Consider the following 22,268-nt stretch of genomic DNA (forward strand, 5'->3'; position numbering starts at 1 on the left):
ATCATCGGGGAGTACTATGAAAAATTATATTACAACAAACTGGGCAACATAGAAGAAATGGAAAAATTCCTAAACACACATGCACTACCAAAATTCAAACAGGAAGAAATATAAAAATCTGAACAGACCTATAACCAGTGAAGAAATTGAATTGGTTATCAAAAAATCTCCCAACGAATAAGAGCCCGGGGCCAGATGACTTTCCAAGGGAATTCTACCAGACACTTAAAGCAGAGTTAATACCCATTCTTCTCAAGCTATTCCAAAAATAAAATAGAAATAGAAAGAAAACTTCCAGACTCATTCTACAAAGCCAGCATCACTTTGATTCCCAAACCAGACAGAGACCCAATAAAAAAAGACAACTGGGCCAATATCCTTAATGAATACAGATGCAAAAATCCTCAACAAGATACTAGCCAATTGAGTTGAACAGCATATAAAAAGAAGTATCCAACATGATCAAGTGGGATTCACTCCTGGGTTACAGGATTGGTTCAGTATTCACAAATTCATTAATGTGATACATCACGTTAACAAAAGAAAAAATTAAAACCATATGATCCTGTCAATAGATGCAGAAAAAGCATTTGACAAAATACAGCACCCTTTATTAATAAAAACCCTTGTGAAACTCGGGATAGAAGGAACTTACTTAAACATTATAAAAGTCATTTGTGAAAAGCCCACAGCTAATATCATGCTCAGTGGGGAAAAACTGAGAGCTTTCCCCCTGAGATCAGGAACACGACAGGGATGTCCACTCTCACCACTGTTATTTAACATAGTGTTGGAAGTCCTAGCATCAGCAATCAGACAACAAAAGGAAATAAAAGGCATCAAAATTGACAAAGATGAAGTCAAACTTTCACTTTTTGCAGATGACATGATACTCTACATGGAAAACCCAATTGACTCCACCAGAAGCCTTCTAGAACTGATCAATGAATTCAGCAAAGTCGCAGGGTACAAAATCAATGTACAGAAATCGGTTGCATTTTTATACACCAATAATGAAGCAACAGAAAGAGAAATCCAGAAACTGATCCCATTCACAATTGCACAAAAAAACATAAAATACCTAGGAATAAACCTAACCAAAGATATAAAAGACCCGTATGATGAAAACTATAGAAAACTCATGAAAGAAATTGAAGAAGACACCAAGAAATGGAAAAACATTCCATGCTCATGGATCGGAAGAATAAACATTGTGAACATGTCATTACTACCCAAAGCAATCTACACATTCAATGCAATCCCCATCAAAGTTGCACCAGCATTCTTCTCAAAGCTAGAACAAACTATCCTGAAATTCGTATAGAACCATGAAAGACCCTGAATAGCCAAAGTAATATTGAAGAAAAAAACCAAAACGGGAGGCATCACAATCCCAGAATTTAGCCTCTACTACAAAGCTGTCATCATCAAGACAGTATGATATTGGGACAAAACCAGACACATGTATCAATGGAATAGAATAGAGAACTCAGAACTGAACCCACAAATGTACGGCCAATTAATTTTTGACAAAGCAGGAAAGCGTATCCAATGGAAAAAAGACAACCTCTTTAACATGTGGTGCTGGGAGAACTGGACAGCAACATGCAGAAGAATGAAACTGGACCGCTTTCTTAAACCACACACAAAAAGAAACTCAAAATGTATGAAGGGCCTCAATGTGAGACAGGAAACCATCCAAACCCTCGAAGAGAAAGCAGGAAACAGCCTCCTTGACCTCAACCGCAACAATTTCCTACTCGACACATCCCCAAAGGCAAGGGAATCAAGAGCAAAAATGAACTATTGGGATCTCATCAAGACAAAAAGCTTCTGCACTGCAAAGGAAACAAGAAAACTAATAGGCAACCGACGGAATGGGAAAAGATAGTTGCAAATGACATATCAGATAAAGGGCTAGTATCCAAAATCTACAAGGAACTCACCGAACTCCATACCTCAAAAACGAATAATCTAGTGAAGAAATGGGCAGAAGGCATGAAGAGACACTTCTCCAAAGAGGACATCCAGATGACCAACAGGCACATGAAATGATGCTCAGTGTCACTCATCATCAGGGAAATACAAATCAAAACCACATTGAGATACCACCTCACAGCACTCAAAGTGGCTAAAATGAACAAATCAAGAGACTACAGATGCTTTCGAGGATGTGGAGAAACATGTACTCCTCCTACACTGTTGGTGGGAATGTAAACTGGTGCAGCCGCTCTGGAAAACAATGTGGAGGTTCCTCAAAAAATTGACAATAGAACTCCCCTATGACCCAGCAATAGCACTGCTAGGGATTTACCCAAGGGATACAGAAGTGCTGACGCATAGGGGCACATGTACCCCAATGTTCGTAGTGGCACTTTCAACAATAGCCAAATCATGGAAAGGACCTAAATGTCCATCAACTGATGACTGGATCAAGAAGGTGTGGTTTATCTATACAATAGAAAACTACATGGCAATGAGAAAAAATGATATCTGGCCATTCGTGGCAACATGGATGGAACTTGAGGGTGTCATGCTAAGTGAAATAAGTTAGGAGGAGAAGGACAGATACCGTATGTTTTCACTCATATGTGTAATAGGAGAAGCTTAACAGAGGACCATGGGGAGGGGAAGGGGGGGAGAGTTAGGGAGAGGGAGGGAGGCAAATCATGAGAGACTCTTCAATACTAAAAACAAACTGAGGGCTGAAGGGGGAGGGGGAATAGGAAGGGGGATAATGGTCATGGAGGAGGACACTGGTGGGGAAGAGCACTTGGTGTTTTATGGAAATGAACTTGACAATAAACTATTTAAAAAAATAGCCTAGAAATAGGACTAGACAATATCAGCCAAGGCCAAGAACATTGTTAACTGAATGTTGGCAATGAGGAAGCAGCTAAAATGGTGCTTGCAGAATATGTTTGGCCAGAGATACACAGCTTCATGAGCAGCATGAGAAGAAGCATGCCCACAGCCAAGGCCAAGGGGTAGAAGGTGGGCTTGTCCCACACCACTGGTTGGTCGGGGAATGAGCACATTATGCACACGTTAAAAGGACTTGGGCCGTTTGGCTACCTGATCTTTGTATTAAGGTTTGGATTTTTCCACTGCTTCCTCTAACAACTTCTCACAATGTTAACAGCTGACCAGTTAACAGCTGACTGGCCAAACATGATACCTTAAACCTTGCTGAGCAGTTAACTTTCTGCATGATCCACTCTGGATCTTCCCTGTTCACAACACCTCCACCCCCCCCCCACAGCCGCCTCCACCCTCACCCCCCAACTACAAGACAATGCCTGGTGGCTCAGTCGGTTGAATGTCCAACTCTTAATTTCGGCTCAGATCACGATCCCGGGGTTGTGGGATCAAGCCTTGTATTGGGCTCTGCATCGAGCATGAGCCCAGTGAAGATTTTCTCTCTCTCTCTCTCTCTCTCTCTCTCTCTCTCTCTCTCTCTCTCTCTCTCTCTCTCCCTCTGCCCCTCTCCCCTGCTTGTACTCTCTCTGTGTCTGAAAAAAAAAAAAACCACAATGCTCATTAAAAAACAAAAGACCCCTGTGGAAATGATGATTAATCTTATATTTCAAATTTGACAAAAGTGGATGGATGAAATTGTCTCATTGCTTTTCCTGCTGAAGCCAACACACCATCCATAGACATGCTGCAGTCCCCCCCGCCCCAAACTCTTGTTCTTGGGGGGAGAGCGGTCTGCATTGCACATTTTAGAAGCACTGTATTACAGTGTTTTCATTTGTACTTTTCTCATTTTGCGTTTCTTCTTTTTTTTTTCTGCCTAGGGTAGACAATACAGTTCATAAAAAATGCCTGGCAGACTGTTGAGAACGTTTAGGAAGGTCCTCTTTGAGGGAAGGAAGGAAATTAGTGGGCAGCATGTCAAGGTGAGACAAGGAAACTGAAGGGACCCCATGAAAAAAAGCTGGTGTTTTTCTTTGTTCCTTTTCCTGCTTCTGTCCTTGCTAGGACACGACTTAATGTATGTCCTCCTGGTAAAGGTCAAGGAGCTACTGATTTCTTTGGAGACTTCCGGCACAATAGATAACATCTCAGGACTGACTCCAAACACCTTGATAGCAAGACCACTGGCTCCAGGGCCTAAGTGACTCACGGAGGACACTTGAGCATTTGTTCAACCATTTCGGGATGCCTGAGAAGACACGTCCACCAGACCACTGTCCTGAATAAAAACGCCAGGCCCCCGAGCAAAGAAAAGACTCACTCTGCTTTCCTCTTCTGAGTCGTTCGAATACTCCGACTGTATCTACTCTCTCGATATCTTCAATCGACTCTGCTTTCACTTCCTGCTGGCTTGTGCTTGATTTCCATTCTCCATGAAGTCAACGATCCTCTTGGCGGAACCCTTGGGTTCCTCACACCTGGCCTGCCTGCGTCAAAGGGACTATGGAGCTGACGTGCAGAAAGAAAGCTTGGGGTGTGCTCCTGTGCCCTCCTATTTCCCGTCACAAGTCATAGCAGAACCGCAGAGTTAATTCAGTTTCATCTCCTCCTTTTACAGATGAAGAACTCGAATTTCAGTGGATTTTTTTAAATTTTAAATTTAAATTTTTGTTATTTATTTATTTGAGAGAGAGTTGCATGTGCGGTGCATGGGCAAGCGGGGGCAAGGCAGAGGGAGAGAGAGACTTTTTTTTTTAAGATATTTATTTTCAGAAAAGCACAAATGGGCAAGGAGCAGACAGAGGTGGGACAGAGGATCCAAAGTGGGTTCTGACAGGATGACAGCAGCGAGCCCGATGTGGGGCTCGAACTCACAAACCGTGAGATCATGACCTGAGCCAAAGTCACTCAGTGGACCGACCCACCCAGGTGCTCCAAGAGAAAGAATCTTAAGCAGGCTCTGTGCCTAGTGCAGAGCCTGACACAGAGCTCGATCTCACAAGTGTGAGATCACGACCTGAGCTGAAATCAAGAGTCGAAAGCTTAACTGACTGAACCACCCAGGTGCCACAAAGTGGATTGTTGAAAGTCACAATGTAAATATGGCACATTTTTACATTAATGGCCCCAAATGAATCACACTTCCTGGTATCTGGGCCCTAGGATACAGTCTCCTCGAACATTAACTCTGTGTGACTTGCCTTGACCAACTCGATGTCAGCAAATGTGACACAGGCAGAGGCTTAATAAGTCCTAGTGCAACAGACTTGAGCAACGGAAAGCTGAGCAAGGCAAAAGGGACACGGAGGCCACTGTGGAAGTGGCCATAGGTCTTAACTGGCCAATTACACCAGTTCCTAAGATTACCAAACAGGGAAAAATTCCACATATCCCCATATTCCCTCATTCTGCCCTATAATTGTGACCCCTCGCCACCACCTTGTGGCAGATAGTCTCTCCTTTGCTGACCTGCCCACCATTCTCTTGCAGTGTATTCAGGAAACTTCCATCTCCTTTGTTCTGCCTGGGGTGAATTCTTCCACCACCTGTACCTCCAGTCCCCACCCAATTGGGACACCCTACGTTTGGTGGCTCCCCCATCTGATCAGAACACCCCACAAATTGCCAAGCTGTGGAGAAGCCCGAATGAAAGGCCTCATGGAGGTCAGTCCGGGGGCTCCAATCCACAGCCTGCATCAAGGGCCCAACATGTAAATGACGCCATCTTGGATATTACAGTCCCAGTTGAGCCTCGAGTAGAGTGAGTAACTCAGCACACCAACAGAACAACTGGTCAGCCAACCCACTGAATCAGGAGAAATACTAAATCACTGTTGTCTTAATCTACTAACTTTTGGGTGATTTGCTTCCCAACAACAGGTAGCTGATACAGTGAATCACTGGCATAGCAAAGACAAGACCCAATGCCACTTCAGAGAGCATAAACTTTGAATTCAGACAAAGCTGGGCTCAACCAGAATTTCTTTGAACGTACTTAGCCATATGACTTTGGGTAAGGTCCTGAAGTTTTCTGAGCCTCAGATTTTTTCCTCCATGAAATGGGAATACTCATAGCTACCTCATGGCGTTGTCTTGAGCATCTGAAGAGTCTGCCAGCTCACGTGCGTAGCAGAGAAAAACCAAAAGCACCTCAGAGATGAGTAAGTCAAAGGGGTAGATGGAACATGGGCTTACATAGCATTTTAACAAAGAACAATAACTCTGTAGAGAAGTGACAAGACAAAGGAAAAGTGTTTTAAGGCTCCCAGGGCAGCACACTGTGAGATGGTAAATAGATGGGAGAAACTAACAGAAGATAAAGATCCTTCCTGGCAGATTTGTTTGTAGACTCCTCCTGGTACAGTCTCTGTGCTGATAAGCCTCCATTGCAGGTGATTATTAAGGGTCTGAGCCCTCTTTTAGGGAAATGGGGGGCAGGGCAGAGAGCTTGAGTTTTGGCATCTGGTATTTCTCAATTGCCTGCAATTCAAAAGAATCCTTATGCCCAAGTGGCGTATTATCAGGGGGGCATAGTCTGATCCCCTACACATGTACGATGCTTAGAACAGTGCCTGGCACATTGTAAGTATCCGATTCATATCTATGAGTATTATTAGTATTAAAGTATTTGTACTGGTAATCACCATCGGAAGGTACACGAAACAAATAATCCTTGATAAATACGTGATGGCTCTCATTACTTGCCTTCTGAAGTTTTATGGTACCCTTCTTTCTTTTATATATATATATATATATATATATATAATTTTATTTTTAAGTAGGCTCCATCCCCAACCTGGGGCTTGAACTCACAACCGTGAGATCATGAGCGCATGTTCTATTGAGCCAGCCAGATGCCCCACCATTCCTGTTTCTATCTCTCCCACAGCTATTATTATGTTGCCATTATTTATATACATCTTCTACTTGCTAGATTATAAACTTCTTCAGGGTATAGACCTTCCATATTGATGTGTTAAGTGACTACATGTTTGTAAAACATTACAGTTTCTGGGGTGCCTGGGTAGGTTAAGCTCAGTAGATTAAGCACCCGACTTCAGCTCAGGTCATGATCTCACGGTGAGTGGGTTTGAGCCCCGTGTCAGGCTCTGTGCCAGCAGCTAGCTAAGAGCCTAGAGCCTGTCTTCAGATTCTGTGTCTCCCTCTCTCTCTGACCCTCCCCTCTTCTCTTTCTGCCCTTCCCCCTCTTGCTCTTCCCCTGTTTATGCTCTCTCTTCTCTCTCTCTCTCTCAAAACTAAATAAACATTAAAAAAAAACATTGCAGTTTTTGTGGTGAAAGACAGACTGTGAGAAAATATTATCTTTAACAGCAGCCTTCGCTATAAGAGAGAATATAATAGCTGCTAACTTCCTATAATGCAATACAAACTGCTGTACTTAGTTAAGTAGATGTCCATTGACACTAATAACAGGTCCATCCAACAGATTTCTTCCATCATCAGAGAATTGGAAACTTATTAAATAATGGTTTCCCTTTCTGGCAGCGGAGCTATATTCTAATTATTTATAACGTGGTTTGATGCTTTCTCTATTTTCCTATCTAATCCAATGTCTAAGAAATACTTCAAAATGGGGGCGCCTGGCTGGCTCAGTCTGGACAGCATGCCACTCATGATCTCTGGGTTGTGAGTTCCAGCCCCACGTTGAGTGAAGCGACTACTTAAAACTAAAGCCTTAAAAAAGAAAAGAAAAGAAAAGAAATACTTCAAATTAAGACATGCATAGGAAAAATTTGTTTCTCTTTTCTCCAAAACAATTATATTAACATACTAACGAGGAGAAGTCGATAAACAATAGACAATAGACTTCTAAATCAGAACTGACATCGTGTGCCATTCTGCTCTGCTTTTAACGCAACAAGATGTTTGGTGTTTTCCATAAACGTAGATGGCATAGTGACAACCGATGTAATAAACACAGAAACTACAAAGATTCATTTTGTCACCGTGAATTTAAGATTGTGAGCAAATTAAAGAATATTGTATCTGGCTCCTGAGAAGGCAATAGTAACACTTTGCTTATTAGGATAAAGAATTTCATTCCTACCCAAAGGAACAATGAAATTAAGACTCCAGTACAAGGACGACATTCATATAAAATGGATTCTACACTTTATGCCAATGTACACGTAGCTATAACCACAACCCAAATAGCAGCTGCGAGAGTCAAGGGCTTGGAAGGAAAAACCCATGATGTAACGCATCCAAAATAAAGGTTCTCTCCAGGGCCCACCTGCTGAAAGTCGGCTTGCTGTAACAATACAGCAACAAGAAACAAACAAACAAACAAAAAAACCCAAACAGACATGGCCCTTGCCCTGGGGGGGATCAGAGGCTGCAAAATGTAAAAGATCACTTCCTACGCAGCAGTAGCTTATGATGTAAAACTGTTTTTTATTAACCTACAGAAAAGGTTTATATTTTCTATTAGACTCACTCCTACTTTTTCATTTTTAGGAGATCTGATTACGTTGCTTCACATTGTACTGTATACTTTGCTGTTCAATTCCTTTCGTGTGTGTGTGTGTGTGTGTGTGTGTGTGTGTTTAAATAAAATAAGTAAATCTTTGCAGATCAAGGTTAAGGTCTGTGTTTCTCACCCAGTTACGGCACATAGATTCTAGGATGTGCTATTCTAGGATGGGCCCCCGTGAATCCCACATTCCATGGATGCCTCTGCCTTTAAGAGTGGGTGGGACCTGTGATTTGTTTCCTCCCTAATAGAAAATGGCGGGTAGGGCGCCTGGGTGGTCAGCCAGTTAAGCGTCCAGCTTCCGGCTTCTGTTCAAGGCATGATCTCACGGTTCATGGGTTCGAGCCCCGTGTCAAGCTCTGTGCTGACAGCTCAGAGCCTGGAGCCTGTCTTCGGTTCTGTGTCTCCCTCTCTCTCTGACCCTCCCCTGCTCGTGCTGTCTCTCTCTGTCTCTCAAAAAAAAAAAAAAAAACCTAATAGGAAATGGTGGACGTGTTAGGCTAACACTCCTGTGGTTCCATTATAGGCTAGAACTCGACCTTGCTAGCCAACTCCCTCAAGTGTTTCTCTCCCACTGCTGGCTTTGAAGAAGCAAGCAGCCACGAATCCTACAGCACCAAGGAATTAAACGTTCCAGCACCGTGTGAGTGTGGAAAGGAATGTTTCCATAGTCAATGTTCTGATTACGACCCTTGTCAACACCTTCACTGTAGTTTGAAAGACCCTGAACAGAGGACGCGGCTAAGCCACGCCCAGACTTCTGCCCCACAGAAACCATGAGATAATAAGCAGATCTCATTTTAAGCCACAAAGTCTGTGGTAATAAGGTTATGTGGCAATAAATAACACACCCGCCTAAGCCTGTCTTCTGCCACTCCAAGTGGAAACCCCAGGAGGGATTTGGGATACGTCTTTGTTCCCATGTTTAAACAACTTTCCCACATATAGGTTTACTGATGTATGATGTACGCTCTTGGCTACAGACTGAACGTTTGCACCCTCACGAATGGATCAGTGCCTCTTTTTTTTTTTTTTACGAGACCCAGGAGAGCTCCTCCCACTATATGAAGACGCAGCTAGAAAACATCTGTGAACCAGGAAGCGGGTTCTCACCAGACGCCAAATCTGCTGTTACATTTATCTTGGACTTGCCAGGCTTCAGAAGCGTAAGAAATAAATTTTGCTTGTTTATAAACTCTCCAGCCTATGATATCGGCAGCCAACGTGGATTAAGACCCGATTGTTTCGTGATTTTTTAGATTTACATACATGGTATCACGCTGTGCATGCAACTGGCCTTTTTCTCCCCATATTTTTCAGATAAATCTGTGTGCTTCATTGTACAAATATATTCTGCTTATTCATCCATTCTATTACTGATGGACATTTACTTGGTGTGTTTATCTCTTCTCGACTTTGCATTCAGCGAGGTCAGTAGCCAGGAACCCGCCACAGTTTATCCACGCCAGAGAAATTGGCAAATACTAGACAACGGGACTTCTGGGAGTTCTTCATTTCCCCAGAGAGCCAGTGGTCACATCTTTATCAGGACACCACTACATAGCCTGGTGTTTGTGGGAAGAGATTCTCTAGGTTGTAGTCCTAGAAGTCAAATTTTGAATCTTAGGAAATTGACATTTTTGTAAATGTTTATTTATTGAGAGAGAGAGAGAGAGAGAGAGAGAGAGAAAACAAGCAGGGGAGGAGCAGAGGGAGAGGGAGAGAGAGAGAATTCCAAGCAGACTCCGTGCTCAGTGCTCAGTGCATGGCACAGAACCCAACATGGGGGCTCAATCTCACCATGGTGAGATCCTGACCTTAGCCGAAATCAAGTCGGATGCTTAAGTGACTGAGTCAACCAGGCTCCTCTGTGTATCTTTTTTGATGAAGTATCTGTTCAGACCTTTTGCCTATTCTTTTATTGGGTTGTCTTCTTATTCTTGAGTTTGATAGTACTTTATATATTCAGAATACAAAATAGGTGATTTTTAAGTATTTTCTTTCAGTCTGTGTCTTGTATTTTCATTCTCTTAACAGTGTCTTTGGAAGAACAGAAGTTCTTAATTTTGATGAAATATAGTATTTCAATTTTTTGTTGTTGGGATTGTGCTATTGGTGTTGTATCTAACAAATTTTTCCCTTGTCCAAGATCACAAATATTTTCTCTTATTTATCTTCCAGAGAAATAAAAAGATATGGTAGATAGAAGACAGTGGAGGAATATCTTTAAAGTACTGGAATATTATGTCCAGTGAGAATATCCGTTAAAAACTAAGGCAAAATAATGACTTTTTTGAATGGGGAAAACCTGACAGAACTTATCACCAACAGGTCAGTACTATAAAAAATGTTAAAGAGGGGCTACTGGCTGGCTCCGTCAGTAGAGCATGTAACTCCTGATCTCGGGGTTGTGAGTTCGAGCCCCATGTTGGATGTGGAGCTTACTAAAAATTTAAAAAATAGGGGGGTGCCTGGGTGGCTCAGTCAGTTAAGTGTCCGACTTCAGCTCAGATCATGAACTCACAATCAGTTAGTTTGAGCCCTGCATCAGGATCTGTGCTGACAGCTCAGAGCCTGGAGCCTGCTTCGGATTCTGTGTCCCTCTCTCTCTCTGCTCCTCCCCTGCTCGCACTGTGTCTCTCTCTGTCTCTCAAAAATGAATAAAGGTTAAAAAAACACATTTAATAAAAAAAAGCTTTTAAATAGGGGTGCCTGGGTGGCTCAGTCCGTTGAGTGTCCGACTCTTGGTTTTGGCTTAGGTTATGAGTTATTAGGTTTGTGGGATCGAGCCCTGCATCGGCCCGTGCTGACAGGGCGGAGCCTGCTTGGGATTCTCTCTCTCCCTCTTTCTCTGCCTCTCCCCAATTCGTGTTCTCTCTCTAAATAAATAAATAAATAAACTTTTTAAAAAGCTAAAAAGTTTTTTCAAATATTAAAGAAAGTCCTTTGGACCAAAGGGAAATGATACTAGATGGAAATTTGAATGTATACTAAAGAATGAAGAACACTATAAATTTACATATCTTTATATCTATAGATGGGGATGTATTAGCTTTCCATTGTTGCTGTAACAAATTATCACACACTTAGCAGCTTAAAACAGCAGAAATGTATTATTTTACAGTTTCTACACATCAGAGGTCTGACACATGTCTCTCTGAGCTAACATCAAGGTATTGTCAGGGTTGTGTTCTTTCGGGGGGAACAATCAGTGTCCTTGCTGACTGTCAGCGTGGGGCTCCCCGTAGTTCTTAGAGTTCTCTGGTCCTTGCGCATAGCCCAGTATAGCTCAGAATTCCTCATACCGGCATTTCTCTGACTCACTCTTTTGCTTCCCTCTTCTACTTGTAAGATCCATATGATTAGATTGAGCCTATTTAATAATCCAGGATAATTTCATCATCTCAACGTCCTTATCCTTAATTATATCTTCAAAGCCCATTTTGAAATGTAAGGTAACATATCCACAGGATCTGGGGATTAGGACATGAACGTCTTTGGGGGTCCATTATTCTAACTATCACAGTGGTAAACAAAACTTTTTTTTTTTAGTGTTTTTATTTATTTATTTATTTATTTTTGAGAGAGAGAGAGAGAGAGAGATAGACAGAGCATGAGTGGAGGAGGGGCAGGAAGAGAGGGAGACACAGAATCTGAAGCAGGCTCCAGACTCAGCTGTCAGCACAGAGCCCGATGCGGGGCTCAAACTCCTGAACCGCGAGATCATGACCTGAATCCAAGTCAGACGCTTAACCGACTGAGCCGCCCAGGTGCCCAAAAGACTTTTCTTATTATTTAAATAACTTTAAAAGATAATTAACTGTTTAAAGCAAAAATAAAAACAACATGTCGTGGGGTTTATAGCATGTAAAAGTAAGATATATGATGACAGGAGAAATAGAGGTATAATGTAAGGTTCTAATACTATATGTGAAGTGATATACTGAAGGCATTGTAGGGAGAGTGTGATAAGTCAAGTGAGGTTTCCAATTTTAGCTAACACAAGAAATGTACAACCTTGTGTATTTCCCCTTAGACCTATGAATGAAGACTTCTTAGGTTTCTATCAATGAAGGAAATTTGGAAGGTCAAAGAGCATGTGTATATTCAACCTCCCTAGAAATGCCAAAGTGGTTGTATTCACAGTTTTATTAGCCATGGACGAGAATGCCTATTTATTTAAAATGTTTATTTTTGAGAGAGAGAGAGAGCGCACACTAGCAGGGGAGGGACAGAGAGCGAGGGGGACAGAGAGAGATAGAAGATTTGAGGTGGGCTCTGTGCTGACAGCAGTGAGCAGGACTCGAGGTCTTGAACTCATGAAACGTGAGATCATGACCTGAGCCAAAGTCGGATGTTTAACCGACTGAGCCACCTAGGCGTGCCTATTATATCATGACCTTACTTGATGTTGTCAGATGGTGTAACTTTCATCAACTTCATGGTTATAAATATAATGTTTTATTTTATTTTACATATGAAGCATCTTTTTATACCCTTTCATATGTTTATTGATCACTCAGGTTTCCTCCTAAATGAAAGGCCTATTGTTCTTTTTAAATTTATTTTCCTTGCATTTATAGAAATTCTTTATGTATCTGTATACTGATCTTCAGTCAGTTATATAGATTGTAAATACATTTTTCTTAGTCTTTGAATTTTTCTCATTTCATTTATGGGCCCTTAAAATTTTTTTTAATGTTTATTTATTTTTGAGAGAGAAAGAGAGACGGAGCGTGAGCAGGGAAGGGGCAGAGAGATGGGGAGACACAGAATCCAAAGTAGATTCCAGGCTCTGAGCTGGCAGCACAGAGTCCAAAGCAGGGCTCGAACTCATGAACTGTGAGATTATGACCTGAGCGAAGTCAGACTTAATGGACTGAGCTATCCAGGTGCTCCTTATGGACCCTTTTAAAGTAGATTTCCAACATTTTAATGCAAGTCAAATTTATTGAGCTTTTCTTTGATGGTTTGTATTTATTTTTATGTCTTGCTGAAGATACCCTACATTTTATTTTGAAAGTTTAAAGGTTTTCTCCTCACATTTAATCCTCGAATTCACCTAGAACTCCTTTGTTTAAGTATCAAATAGTTTTTTATTTCCAGGCACCCCAGGATCAGGCCAGCCTTTCACTGTTGATTTCTAATGCTACTTCTGCTATATGTCAAATTTCCATAATTGTTTGGGTCTGTTTCTAAAATTTCCACTAAGTTCAATCAATCTAATTATCTATGAACTATGAGTATACTGGTTTCTTTTACTATAGCTTTGTAATAAGCCTTACTATTTGATAGGGCAAATCTTACTTTCTTATTGTCTGGGGGATTTTGGATATTATATAACATTTCTTTATATTGCAGACAGAATCATTTATTCATTTATTTTGCCTTTTAATTTTTTTAATTTAAATTTGAGTTAACATACAGTGCAATGTTGGTTTCAGGAGTAGAATTAAGTGATTCATCACTTACATACAATACCCAGTGCTCATCACAACAAGTGCCCTCCTTAATGCCCGTCACCCTTCTAGCCCATCCTTCCCACCTCCTTCTATCAACCCTCGGCTTGTTCTCTGTCGTTAAGAGTCGCTTGTGGTTTGTTTCCCTCTCTCCTCTCCCCACCCCCTTCCCATATGTTCATCGGTTTTGTTTCTTAAATTCCACATACGAATGAAATCATATGCTGTTTGTTTTTCTCTGATTGACTTATTTTGCTTAGCATAATACATACTAGCTCCATCCATGTCATTGCAAATGGCAAGATTCCATTCTTTTTGATGACTGAGTAATATTCTATTCTCTCTCTCTCTCTCTCTCTCTCTCTCTCTCTCTCTCTCTCTCTATTTATCTATCCACCACATCCTGTCTGTCCATTCATCATTTGATGGACATTTGGGCTCTCTCCATACTTTGGCTATTGATGATTGTGCTGCTATACACATTGGGGTGCATGTACCCCTTTGAATCTGTATTTTTGTATCCTTTGGATAAATACCAGTAGTGCAATTGCTAGATGGTAGGGTAGTTCTATTTTTAGTTTGATTTATTCTTTTTATTGTAACTTTTTAGAATAGTAAATGAACACTACCTTGCTTAAAAAGCAACAATCCGTCCTCATCAAACTTAGAAAAATGTCTAAATGTCTTACCCTGACCCACAAAGCCCTCGGTCATCTGTCCCTGGAAACTTCCATCTCGTACCTCTATTTGTTTATATGAGTCTTAGAATTGGATTGTCAAGTTCCAAGAAAATTCATGTTTAGTTTTGTTTACAATTGCATCGCATTTGTAGATCTCATCTTTTCTGTAAAGCCATAGATTTTAAGACACCTCATTTATGTGCCACTAGGAAAAAAAATTGTTGCCCTTTAACTACAATATAATGGATTTTTTTAAATCACTTAGGCTTCTTATTTTTTACTTATTGAAAAAGGTCCTTTAGACTTATTTAGATATATATTATTATCATATTTTTTCTTGTGTGTCCATTAAAATGAAAACATAAGTGAAATGAATTGGTTGAGATATCCCTAAAACTTCTTGACATTCAGAGCCTGACCTTTCCAAATCACTTTTAAACTTCAATATTTGTGTTTTTCCACGTAATAATAGCCTCTGTGCCATGAAGGACATTGGTAATATAGCATTTCTTATAAGAATAGCCCATTTGCTGCTGTCTCTGAAATGTTCCTGGCCACGGTTCCAAAACATAATTCAGCTTCTCCTACTTGTGAGTATCTTATTTTCTTAGGTCCTTGACTATTCTTTGCAAGAAAATATGCAATTTCATTCATTCTTTTAATAAAAGAGATTTGCTTCCTGGATACCAAATGCATGCCCCCTGCTCCGTTTCTGTGCCTTTCTGCACACACAGTAAATTTTCATTTTAATGCTAAATCATAACATTACCATTTTAAGGCATTTTAAACAGCCATTAAACTCAACACACACACTCCAAAAATACACATAACTCAGTTGAAGTAATAAGAATATGAACAGCTATGACCAAAAGTTTACCCACGTTTAAGCAATGACAGCCATATCACAATCCATCCTGGGGGACAAGATGTCAGAAACCGCTGGTCATAAGACATATTCCAATCTTAGGGATGCTTTTCAGAAATGTTTACAATTGACGAACAATGGTATTTACAGTAGACTTGTTATCTTAAAAAATTGGAGTTATAGAACTCTTGAATATTATAAGGGAGATTTAACATGCATTTCCTTTTTTGAGTTTTTTTCTTATAATTTTTTTCTATTATAAATACTATATTTTATACAACTGCATTTTATAATTGATTATTGCGTTTAGGAACGTTACTGTTGTTTTATATATCGGTCTTGTATTCAGCAATGCTACTGAGCTTCCGTACTAATTCTATGGCTTCCATCGATTTTATGGCTACACAAATCATGTGTGCTAACAACAACACTGTCTTTCCTTTGGCGTGCTTCGTCATTACTTCCCCTTTCTTACTTCATGGGCTAGGACACTGTGAAAGTATAAAATTCAACTGCGTAAATTTGAAGATGTGTTTGGCTTCATGAAGTGATTCAGGAATAGAGACGTTCCCAAGGGTTGTACAAAATGGAAGATTTTTATGGGAACGAGACTGGAACAAGAAGTTATTAGCAAAAGAAACGGAAGGATTGTTTCCAGCGGGACCCTCCTCTTTTTCAGGGGAGGGGATGACAGGGCTCTCATCATGCAGGTGACCTCCCTGGTGCCGATCAGGAAATTTCAGATTGACTGTTACAGGGTCACATTCCTGGGAGAGGTTGAAACTGTAATCACTTCTTGGTTTGCTGTCCTGGGGGGCAAAGGACTCCAATTTGGGCGTTTTTTTGTTTTTTAATGACATGAATACAATTTCGAACAGATATGGTTACAGAAGGCATATTTCTCTTGTTGCAAAACTTAATGCTTCTTAAATTTTACCATTAAACGGGAAGTTTGCTCCAGGTTTTTCTAGATAAGCCATTCCTTTGTATTCTCCATTTGCTGTAAATTTTAATCCTGAATTAGTGTTGAATTTTATCATGTGCCTTTTCTGTCTACTAACACGGACATATAGTTATGGTAAGCCACTCTGTTAATGTAGTGAAGGCTGTTGATAACATTTTCCGATTTAAAACAATTCTTGCATTCCTGAAATAAACGCACCATATTATTTTTTATGCAAGGTTGCAGTTAAATTGCCATTATTTTATTTAGAATTTCGGAATTCACAAGCAGATTAAGATTAGTCTATGGTTTTTCATTTTTTTATTAAAATTTTTTTAAAAATGTTTATTTATTTTTGAGAGAGAGAGAGACTGAGCTTGGGCAAGGGAGGGTCAGAGAAAGAGACACACAGAATCTGAAGCAGGCTCGAGAGCCTGATGCAGGGCTCGAACTCAGGAACCAACTGTGAAATCATGACCTGAGCCGAAGTGGGTTGCTTAATTGACTGAGCCACCCAGATGCTCCTATAGTTTTTTTTTATACCTCACAAAATAGATTAGGTAACTCTCTTTTCCTATTCTCTGATACAGCTTGCATAAAATGAATTTTAGGGAATTCATAAAACTCACCTGTAAAACTATCTTAAACTGAAACTTCGGTGGAAGCAGATATATTTTATTACCAAGTGAATTACTGTTCATGATTAGTAAGTAGTCTGCTCGCTTTCTGTTTCTTCTCGAAACAACTTTGGACATGTATACATGTACCCATTTTTTTAGGACTCATTTTTCCCACCTATTTAAATGTTTTTAATTACCCATTTTATACGTTCTCTAACTTATTGACAAAAATCTGTTAACGGTATTATCTAGTTATTTAAAAATGTTTACAGTAACTTAATAATTACTTTCATTCCTAATTTTCTTTCACTCATTTTGTTTCTTGATCAGTCTTGCCAGAGATTTGTCTTTTATTAATTCGTAAGGAAAATTTTCCTTAAGTGTTCTGTATGAAAATATTGTCTGGTTTTTTTCTCCCTCAGAATTAATTTTCCTATTTTCAGTATCTTTATTGATTGTTTCCAAGTTTAAAAAGTAATGCCTGAAAAAAATAAAATAAAATAAAAAGTAATAGCTGCTCTACATTTAAAAATTTCAAAAGTAACTGATGTGTTGAAGGTAGCAAGTGACCTATTTGATTATGTATTATTAGATTTAAAATATGCTCTTATAGGGGCGCCTGGCCGTCTCAGTCAGTGGAGCATTCAACTGTTGATCTTGAGGTCATAAGTTCGAGCCCAATGTTGAGTGTAGAGATTACTTTATGGTTTTTTTTTTTTTTAAGACAAAGACAGTGTGGACAGGCGAGAGTCAGAAAGAGAGGGAGACCCAGAATCTGAAGCAGCCTCCAGGCTCTGAGCAAGCTGTCAGCACAGAGCCCAACTTGGAGCTCGAACCCACAAACCATGAGATCATGACCTGAGCCAAAGCCGGACGCTTAACCGACTGAGCCACCCAGGCACCCCAAGATTACTTTAAAATAATAAAAAATAAGGGGAGCTTGGGTGGCTCAGTCGGTTAATCGGCTGGCACTTGGTCATGATCTCACGGTTTGTGAGTTCAAGCTCCACATTGGGCTCCGTGCTGATAGCACAGAGCCTGCTTGGGATTCTCTCTTTCCCTCTCTCTCTGCCCCTCCCCTGTTCTCTCTCTCTCAAAATAAAAAATGAACTTTAAAAAAAAAAAGAAGGAAAAAGTATTTGCACATTTGTGTTTATAGCAACGCTGTTCACAATAGCCAGGATGTGGGAGCAATCAAGTGCCCATTGACACAGGAATGGATACAATAAACAAAATGTTGTGTACACATCCAGTACACCACAAAATATTTTCAAGTACTTGAAATTTCAATTTTATGCTCCTTAGAATTTAACAGAATATGGAACATATTAAGCATCTTTTTTTTCTTTTAGACCTTTTAAAGGACAAGTGTTGCTTTTTGCTGTGATTTTTAGTCAGCCTGACATAACCGTTTGTCTTCCCAAAATTGTTTGCGTCTAGACCAGGCAAAATTTGGATGTTTCAAAATTCAGCCTTCACTTGCAAATAGTGATACGTAAAAATGAGTGAATAAGATCATGTAAAATCTTCAAGTATCTTTTATGGTGATTTTTTTATTGAGGTATAATTGACATGTAGCGTTATATGCTTAATCTGGTGTACAATATACCGATGAGATATTTCTATGTACTGAAAATGATCACTACTGTTAGTTTAGTTAACATCCAGGGTGATCGTTTAAAAAAGAAAATCTAGGGGCGCCTGGGTGGCTCAGTCGGTTAAGGGTCCAACTTTGGATTTCAACTCAGATCATGATTTCATGATTCATGAGTTCAAGCCCCACATGGGGCTCTGCACTCATAGTGTGGAGCCTGCTTGGGATTCTTTCTCTTTCTCTCTCTCTCTCTCTCTCTCTCTCTCTCTCTCTCTCTCTCTGCGCACCTCTCTGTTCTCTCTCTCTCTTTCTCAAAAATAAAAATAAAATCTAGTAAGCAGTTGACATAGAATGTGTGAGCTGCGTTGAGAAAATCAAAATGTGTTCCTCTACCAGGACCTCAGTCCCATTGAGTTTATATTAACGTCTTCCAATTGGCTACAAAAAAATTCTTGCTTTCTCCTTCCCTCAGTGAACTTTTCTAAGTCATTTTTCTCCTTCTGTCCTAAGGGTCTCTGGAGCTAGACTTTTCTGAACAGGTTTAACTCTAGTGTGAGAGAGAAAAGAACACATTCAGGGGCACCTGGGTGGCTCAGTCAGTCAAGGGTCTGACTTTGGCTGAGGTCATGATCTCACAGTTTCTGAGTTCGAGCCCTGTACCCGACTCACTGCTCTCAGCACGGAGCCTGCTTTGGATCCTTTGTCCCCCTCTTGCTCTGTACCTACCCTGCTCTTGCTTGTGTGCTCTCTTTAAAAATCAAACAAGCATTAAATTTAAAAAAGGAACACATTCATATGGAATTGTAGTAGGTTGACTAATGTTCACCCAAGGGTATCAAGTCCTGATCTCTGAAATTTGTAGACATTACCTAATTTGGAAAAAGGATCTTTGCAGATGTGGTTATATTAAGGATTGTGAAATGAGGGGATAACCCTGGATTATCAGGATGCACCCTAAATGTCATCACGTATGTGTCTTTATAAGCGAGAACTGATGGAAAATGACTCAGATATGGAGGAGAAGTTGATGTGAAGAGGAAGACAGAGGTTGGGGTGACACGACCACAAACCCAGGAAGGCCAGCAACCACGGGGAGCTGGAGGAAGCAGAGAACAGATCCTTCCCGTGGAGCCTCCTGAAGGAACACGGCTGTGCCAGATTTCAGACTTCTGCTCTCAGAAACTGTGGGAAAACAAATTTCTGTCGTCTACACCACCAGGTTTGTTACAATAAGTCTTGAAAAACTGGTAACGCTGTTGTCAAAGAGCAAGAATGTTCTGTCCACTTCAAGGTCCTTCTAACTGGACTAAGAATCAAATTAGTATGAGACAGAGAAGCAGGAGAAAATCAAATTATTCTTTTTTTCTTTTTTAATGAGACAGAGAGTGAGCAGAGGAGGGGCAGAGAGAGAGAGGGAGACAGCATACAAAGCAGGCTTCTCCCCATCAGTAGAGAGCCCCTTGTGGGGCTCGAACCCACAAAATTGAGTTGAAACCAAGAATCAGATGCTTAACTGACTGACCTACCTAGGTGCCCCAGAGAAAATCAGATTTAATAGTATAAGTGTGGGGAACCCACACAGACATGGAAATTTCAAAGACAGTGAGGCAAAAAGAGGTAAGTATGTCATCCTAAGATAAGGAGAAGGAGATAGGGCTCTGGGTTTTCAAAGGGAAGGAATGCAACCTTCAGGAAAAATGAAAAGGGGCAAATGGTAACAAATGTTTGCTGCATCACTTTAAAACAATGGGGCAAGGAGAGGACTTTGATCAAACAGGTCTTGCTAGGCTCCTCCTTGCCCACCATAGCTAGTTCGTATCATAATGTGGTGTGGTGATCGCTCTCTTCCCGGAGCAGGCCCTCTACTGAAAATTTTTTTGAGGCAGTTGAGGGGGAGGTAAGGAGCTTTTCCCAAATCTGCTGGGGTTTGATGGCATTTTAACTCAAAATAGTCGTCATCAGGGCAGCTGGGTGGCTCAGTCGGTTGAGCATCCGACTTTGGCTCAGGTCATGATCTCACGGTTGGTGAGTTGGAGCCCCGAAATGGGCTCTGTGCTGACAACTCAGAGCCTGGAGCCTGCTTCCGATTCTGTCTCCCTCTCTCTCTGCCCCTCCCCCTCTCGCTCTCTGTTTCTCAAAAATAAATAAATATGTTAAAAAAAATAGTCTTCATGCCAAAGTGATCCATCTTGGGGTACCTGTCATTGGTGCCAACAGTATATTCATGTGTAACTTGCTTGCTTTCAACGTTTACTGAAATTGACTACAAATGAGCAGTTACTATGGAAAGATAATCTATAAAATACTTTATAAAATGTTTGTATGGCCACGAGTGGAGGTGGGGGGAACCTGGTGGGAATTCATATTCAGAACATCAAAAATCAATGCCTAAGGTATTAAGTGCATTTCTCCTGGCTTCACAGGGGTCCTCTGACAATGTCTGAAAGCACAAGAATTGTGTTCAGAAGAAAGCTCTCTAAGGAAACCACACTATGGCTTTGTATCCATCGGTATCTCAAACAAAAGATATGGATAAGTAGCCAAGACGGTATGACAGACTCCAGGGTTGCCATTATCCATAGAATTTCTGACACCAGGTGCCAGCCTCGGCCAATTCCTCACAGTGCAGGCCACGTGCATGTTCTCAGGGCTTGTGCACCTCGCTTTCAGTCCTGAATTAGTGAGTCCACTAACGCTGGCCCCTGTGATCCCTGGCCTCACATTATTGTTCTGGACTAGGATCACCAACTTAGGTAAGACCCATACCCCTTCCCAAATAATGGTCTGAGGAGGTCAGAGGTGAATGAAATCTGGGGTTGCCAGCTTTAGCAAATAAACATACAGCACACCAGTTAAATTTGAACTTCAGGGGCGCCTGGGTGGCTGATTCTGTTACGCGTCCAGCTCTCGGTTTCAGCTCAGGACACAGTCTCATGGTTTTGGACTTTGAGCCTGACGTCGGGCCCCGCACTGGCAGTGCAGAGCCTTCTGGGGATTCTCTCTCTCCCCCACTTTCTCTCTGCCGATCTTTTTCTCTCAAAATAAATAAATACACTTAAAAATTGTTTTTGACTTCAGCTACACAATAATTTATTGTCTGTCCAATGCAATATTTGAAACCTATTTATACTAAACATAATTTATCTGAAATTCAAGTTGAGCAGGATGTTCTTCTCTGCAGCCTAGCAGCCCTAATCAAGAACAAGCTCTGCTCTCACAGACCTCACGCTATGGCTGGGAGATAAAAATAAATGCACTCACGACCGAGTCTCCAGAGGAGTATCATCCAAGTAATAAAGGCCCACGGACACAGGAGGCAATTCTGCCTGGTGCCAGACTGAGCCACTGAGGAATCTATTTAGGACTGTAGTGATTAAGGATGTGGCATAGTCTTGTTACAGGAGCAACACATTGCTTTCCAGCCATGGGGAGACTCCTCGTAAGGAAAGGGAGCAGGAAGGGAGGCCGGGAAGTGAAAGGAATGGAACTCACAGACTCAGCAGACGACTTCCCAGGGGTTCTTCACGTCTGGCCAGTATGGATGGGGGTGGGGGCAAAGAGCAATCAGACATCTTGCACCTCCATTCCCACCTGGTATAGAAATTTTGCCTTGGAGACAAAGAACCTTGCCTGAGCTCTACACGTGTGGGTTTGGAAGGAGGCAAGGTTGGGGAGGGATGTGCCTAGAGGCTGC

At 41.0% G+C, this 22,268-nt stretch overlaps 1 long non-coding RNA gene across 1 annotated transcript; it reads left to right on the forward strand.

The window, feature by feature from the left end:
* Positions 1–10,600: 10,600 nt before the first annotated feature.
* Positions 10,601–21,578, forward strand: LOC115284240. Its single transcript, XR_003905145.1, has 3 exons — positions 10,601–10,744; positions 19,560–19,793; positions 20,998–21,578. It is a non-coding gene; the product is annotated as an uncharacterized LOC115284240 (long non-coding RNA).
* The last annotated feature ends 690 nt before the right edge of the window (positions 21,579–22,268 follow it).

Source organism: Suricata suricatta, chromosome X (genome assembly GCF_006229205.1).
Source record: "Suricata suricatta isolate VVHF042 chromosome X, meerkat_22Aug2017_6uvM2_HiC, whole genome shotgun sequence".
Lineage (NCBI taxonomy): Eukaryota > Metazoa > Chordata > Mammalia > Carnivora > Herpestidae > Suricata > Suricata suricatta.